This window comes from Nicotiana tomentosiformis, chromosome 4, assembly GCF_000390325.3.
Source record: "Nicotiana tomentosiformis chromosome 4, ASM39032v3, whole genome shotgun sequence".
Taxonomy (NCBI): domain Eukaryota; kingdom Viridiplantae; phylum Streptophyta; class Magnoliopsida; order Solanales; family Solanaceae; genus Nicotiana; species Nicotiana tomentosiformis.
This window is the reverse complement of record NC_090815.1, coordinates 132,879,446-132,885,220: the sequence shown is the minus strand read 5'-3', so window position 1 is coordinate 132,885,220 and position 5,775 is coordinate 132,879,446. Positions and strand designations below refer to the sequence as shown.

General features: G+C 33.5%; 1 long non-coding RNA gene across 1 annotated transcript; it reads left to right on the top strand.

Annotated features, from left to right (window-relative positions):
• The first annotated feature begins 1,671 nt into the window (after window positions 1-1,671).
• Window positions 1,672-5,049, top strand: LOC138909129 (uncharacterized). Its single transcript, XR_011415669.1, has 3 exons — window positions 1,672-2,161; window positions 4,086-4,227; window positions 4,641-5,049. It is a non-coding gene; the product is annotated as an uncharacterized lncRNA (long non-coding RNA).
• Window positions 5,050-5,775: the final 726 nt, after the last annotated feature.

The following is a 5,775-nucleotide window of genomic DNA, read 5'->3' as shown; positions in this document are numbered from 1 at the left end:
CACCTCGTGCGTACTTAGCCCCAACAACAAGTAGCACATATCAAATACATCACCTAGGGATAGTTTTCCCCTCACATGGTTAAACAGGAAACTTACCTCGCTCCGCCAATAACCGGCTCTGATGCCTCTCTAACTCTTCAATTCAAAGCCAAATGATCCGAAACTAGTCAAAAAATAGGCAAACCAATAAAAATATACTTTAACACTCATAATTAATTAATATTAATTCCCAACTTCGCTCGAAAATTCAACAAAGTTAACCCGAAAATTCAACAAAGTCAACCCTCGGGCTCACGTGCTCGTATTCTGAAAATTTTGAAAGACAAACTTTACCCATAACGCCACGAACTCAAATATATAATTTATTCATAATCTCATGTCCAATTTCGTGGTCAAAATCCAAAAATATCAAATTCTAGGTTTTCTTTCAAATCCCATAATTTCTACAAAATTTCATGTTTAAATCCATATGTAACTAATGTATTTGCCTTACAATAAGTGGGAATAACTTACCTCATAATAGATGATAAAATCCTCCCCTCCAAGAGCTCCAAAAATCGCCAACCAAATGAAAATGTGAGAGAAATTGGCTAGGTTCCGAAATAAAATCCCATTACCCAGGCCTTTCCTCTACGCGATCGCGAAGGCCAAAATAATGTTGCTCCCACGACCAAAAACTCAACATATCGTGATGGCGCCTATCGATACTAGGCAAGCCGACTACTAACAAATACAAACATCTTAAATTCAAAACATATTGAAATAGGTTTAAGTAAATAATATCTCATAAAAACTGGATAAAAACACCGCAACTCAATACAGAATTTTCCAAAATTTCGGGCGTCACTGAGTACAAGAGCATCTTTACAAATACACGGTCTAACAACTGAAACGTTGTCTAGGAAGGTAGAATAGTATAAAAACTAAAAGATAAAGGAGGAGAGTCAAGGTCTTCGGACGTCAAGGCAGCTACCTCGATAATCTCCGAACTGATAAAGCTCCAGAAATCAGCAACCATCGTGCCCCGGAAATACCTGTATTTGTGCACGAAGTGCAGAGTGTCGTATGAGTACAACCAACTCAATAAGTAACAAGACTAACCTTTAGGATGAAAGCAATGGCGAGCTAAATCAATACAGTACAAATACAGAGTTTAACAGTACAACAATAATCGGAAATATGACAATAATATCTCCAAGAAAACCCATAGTCTGTTAGTACGTGTGAGCACCTAATTTTTGCCCCACATAGGAAATTACTCCTAAAAAATAATCCAAAAATAATTTTAATTATTTTTATTAATTTTAGAAGTTTTTCTTTGTTTATTTTACATTTATTCGCATTGTTTATGCATGTTAGGAGTATCGTAAATCATAAAAATCAGAAAAATGTTCAAATCTTAATTTCATAGCATTTTAGATTTTAAATTATATTTTAGGATTTAATTACATTGTTAAATGCATTATATAAATATCTAAAAAAAATCAAAAAATGTATTCTTAGGTTAGTTAATTAATTAGGTCATCAGTCAATTAGTGAGTAAACTATATATAATAGTTTAGCCACACAAATTAGATTAAATTAAAATTTGAGTCCAAAGTGACTAATTTTATAATTATTTTAAGCCTATTCCTTTAGAAGCCCAATCCAACCCATAGCCGGGCTCATGCTCTTCTCTTAAAATACTATCTCCCCCACTCTCTCAGGGCACACCCTAATTTCACCTCTCTGTCTCTAACATAGAACAAACGGACCCCCTCCTAGAAAGAAAAACCCTAGCCGACGCCTCATCTCTCACTCTCTCACTCTCTCATCTGCATACATGCTCACTCACTCACTCCCCTATCCTCACATAATACACACCCACACTCATAGACTCATTTTCTCCACCTCAAGTTCATTGTTGAGATCTGAAATCTGAGGCGACGAGAAAACACACAAGAGCAGCAGTTAAAAATACTTCAAATAGCCTAAAAATGTTAGTTTAGATCAGTAGTTTCAAGGAGCTGTTTGGCTTTCTGTTGATTTGTTTGGTAGTTTTCTGGTTTTCTATGAGTGATTAAACTCTCAAATCACTGTTGGTGGCTGCTGATGCACTTCACTGTTGAGCTCCAGATTTACCTTTTATCATTGTTTCTCTCTATTATGTTTCCACATCAAGGTACTCTTCTCGATTTTGATCATGTAACTTGATTTGGATAATTCATGTTCTATGAAAATAAATCGTGAATCTACATGTTCTTCTCTGTTAAGCGGGTGTTTATTATCGTCGATTTGTATGCCATGTCTATGACTAATTTCATAGATACATCATGAGATTTGCCTATACCCTCTCCTATGCTAATTTTGTGTTAGTTGTTTGTTGAACTAAGTGTTTAAATTCAAATCATTCTCTGAATCAGTTTATTAATCGCTCAATGCCTTATGACTAATACTATGGTTTCGAATATTGCTTATAACTGTCTTTGTGTGAGTTTGAAGTTCTGATTTTCACTTAGGGTTGAAAGTTGAAGTTACAAACCACACATTAATTAGCTTAGCTGCTACTGACAGTAGAACTATCCTAATGAAGCAGTTAATAATTTAAAATGTCATTATATCACTGTTGGTTGTGTGTTTAGTGAGTTCATAAGGATCTGAACTGAATTTGGTTACTGTTGATGCTCTTCACATAAGAGAATGGGAGTTTGAATGCTTGGGTTCAAGTTGAAGTCGTAGTACGAAGAGTCACGAATCTCTATTTGGATTTTTGCGTTGTAACAACAAATGATTTTCGTACTGTGATGTTAGTTTGAGTAATCAGGAATTAATGTTTTGGAAACAGTCTTGTAGTTGCTTTTAAATTCGAACAACCATGTATTAATATTTGGGGAAGTTGCATTAGACAATGTTGACAAGCAATCAATGTATCACTGGGCCAATATAGTTGAAGCGTTAATTGAGCCTTTAGAATACAATCACCACTATCTTAAGTAACGAAATGTGTAGCTATCCCAACAAATCTATATCTATATATAAATATAAATGAGGGACATTGACAGCTGATGTGGCATCTCTCACATATCAGGAAATGTATTTATCTTTTTTGTTAGTTTTTGGCCTTTTCCATCTGATTTTAATTCAAAATACCAATTGTTAAATCGTAAAAATTAAGATCAGTTACAACTTCCTAATAATAAGGAAACAGAAAAGGCAACGTTTCAGAACTCTCTAAATAACGTTTCAACCCTAATCTTCATGTCTTTTAAATTTTAATTTAATAAATAAAAGGGGAAGAGTAAGTGACCATTCTGCATTCATAACGTTTTCTGTTAACGATGCAAGTATATAACTTTCAGAGAAAAGAAAACCCAACTGCTTTGAATTTCAACGAGACTCAAAGCAGAGAAAGAATCAACGAAGGAGAAGTTAACCATGAGAAAGTTCCGAAGTTACAAAGATTTCTTCTTTTTCTCCTTTTCAACGGGGCGCTAATTCTTTGCATAACAATAATTTTTGGAGCATCCTGCTGGTTTTCAGATACTTAAAGTGGTAAAAAGGTTTTTGCTGATCTTTAGAAGTACATAATCCTACAATTGCGAGGCCGCGCCAAATTACACTTCGTTCATACTCCTATAATTTTATTGCCATCACTAACGTACGTGTTTCTACCCTTTTTGGGAGAATTTTTCTTGCTGCTTCTAATATATGCCTTTATTTTTACTGCAATTTCTTTGTTTTTGGTTGTTAAACCCTAAACCTGGGTATTTTACGTAAAATAGTAATTATTTCAATTGAAAGGATGTTTCTTTGTTTTAATCTCACTTAGTATGAGTTTTCTTAATTGAATGTTCCTACCTACGTTTTCCAAAATAGGCAGTAAGATTAAGGTAAATTTTTTTCCTCTCACGTTAGATTGAGGCCGGATATATTAAATTTAATCAAAGCAATATTCGATCAGTTTGGTTATTCATCTCCCGTAAATGGAGAGATACTTGAAATTTTTTTAAAAATTGCTTTTTGACAAATGATAATACTCGAAGGTGCCTTTCTTTTTCGTTGGCTCTTCTTTTATATGTTGGATATTTTGGGTATTTCTTTTGCAGATAATTACAGTACAAGCCATTCTCATATACTAACTTTTTTGAGACACTTTCAAAGTGGTGCTGCTAAAAGAGAAACAGCCACACCACTGCCAGGATTACAATTATTAATGCAGGAGATGGCCCTAGACAACATCCAACATGGGTTTGTGAACTTCCTGAAAAATAATTATTTTTTTTACACAATAGTTAAATTTACAACTCATTTGTAGATAATTATCATAAGTATATTTGTATGCGTTAATGAACCGAGCATAACTTTAATGATTCAAATTGGTGGTTGTACATTGGGTTAGCTTAAAACTAAATTAATTAATTAATTTATATCTCCTAGATAATCATAAGTTCTTAATGGAGTATCATTTTTTAATCTAAATTGTAGCACAGTAACAAAAACATAGGATAGGATACCTTAAATAACATCCTCTTAGAAATATCAATTTGAATTTCTATAACAGATTTCAACTGGAATTTGTTTTCCTGAGAGCAATTAGTAACTACTAGAAGTATATTGAATTTGTGCGGACTGTTGATACAGAGGATAAGTGAATTTTGCAGGCTTTAGTCTTGAGGCTTTGTCAAGAAGATGGGAGTTGTTAAAAAGTGAAGGAGAAGGAAATAGCGGTTGAAACTTGAAGCATAAGTTGAGGAAGACGGGGAACGCACACCACGACACTGGTCACTGCTTCTGCCACTGCTGTGGTAGATACTGAGAATAATGATATTAACCAAGATGGAAGAAGCACCGGCAATAGCAATAGCAATAGCGACAGCAACAGAAACACCAAAAACTTAGTAGGTGTTTGGACATAAGTATTGTGAAATTCCGGGAGAAAGTGATTTTTGTTTTTTAAGTGAATATGGTATTTAAAAATTAGAGTTGTGTTTGGATATTAATACAATTTGGAACTGTTTTTAAATTTTGTGCGTGATTTAAAGTGAAAATTTTAAAAAATATTTTTTTGAAGTTTTTCGTTTTCGAAAGATTTCGAAATTCTAACTTCAAGTGAAAATTAAAAATTTCATGGCCAACACTCCTTCCGGAAAAAAGTGAATTTGTTTTCGGAGCCAATCGGGCCTTAAATCAATGAACAAATTAGTTTGACTAGAGAACTTTTCATTCTCTATATGTCGACATCTTCTATGATCTTTTCTCTTTTTTTTGTGTGTCTTTTTTCTCTTTCACTTTGAAGACAAAAACTAGAACAATTATTTTTATACTCAAGTTATTTCCTTTTTCTTCCTTCCCTACCCTTTGTAAGTTTGTGTGCAATATCGCAAATCGTTGATTCCTTCTAATTCCTAAAAACTTTTTCATTACTACATTATGATATATACTTTTTAAGAGTTTTAAAACAGCAGAAATGACCACAGTGGGTCTCAACATGATTAGCATATAGCCTAACACGATTTCTAACATGAATCTTGTCACAATCCAATTTTTTCCTCCGTTTGGTATCGTGATGGCACCTAGTCTTAGTGACTAGGTAAGCCTAACATTAATTGAAACAACATTATTTAATTAACATCTAACAAAATAAATAGAAATCTCTTACAATTCCCAAAACCGATAGTACAAGTCATAAGCTCTATAGAGTGTTTGCTAGAAAATTTCTAAATACAACTGTCCAAAAATAAGAATAAACAGTGCAAAATAAAAAATTGAAGGTAACTTCGAAACCTGCGAATGCAG